The sequence below is a fragment of the Nuphar pumila genome, chromosome 4 (genome assembly GCF_984573655.1).
Source record: "Nuphar pumila chromosome 4, dmNupPumi1.hap1.1, whole genome shotgun sequence".
NCBI classification, from domain to species: domain Eukaryota; kingdom Viridiplantae; phylum Streptophyta; class Magnoliopsida; order Nymphaeales; family Nymphaeaceae; genus Nuphar; species Nuphar pumila.
Genome location: NC_143252.1, coordinates 21,913,135 through 21,913,453, shown reverse-complemented (window position 1 = coordinate 21,913,453; position 319 = coordinate 21,913,135).

The window sequence follows — 319 nt, the reverse complement described above, 5'->3', positions numbered from 1 at the left end:
AAGGGGAAAGAGGGATTGTCTAAACTCGGCTATTTATTATAATAATATTCGTTAAATCCGGATATCCGTCAAATTTGATAGCAAAAAATCAAAATTATATCTGTATCCGCTTATAATTGGATATGGTTTTGGCTTACCAAATCTGACAAAACGGAGTTAGATCCAGTAAAATATCCAATAAAATTCGATCCTTTGAACACCCCTATCCACAAAGGAAAAAAAACATACGAGAAAGAGACTCAATCCTGGCCATAATTAGCAAAACTATTTTAGAACACGCATTTAGTAAAACTTAAAAAAAACAAAACAAATGCAACTC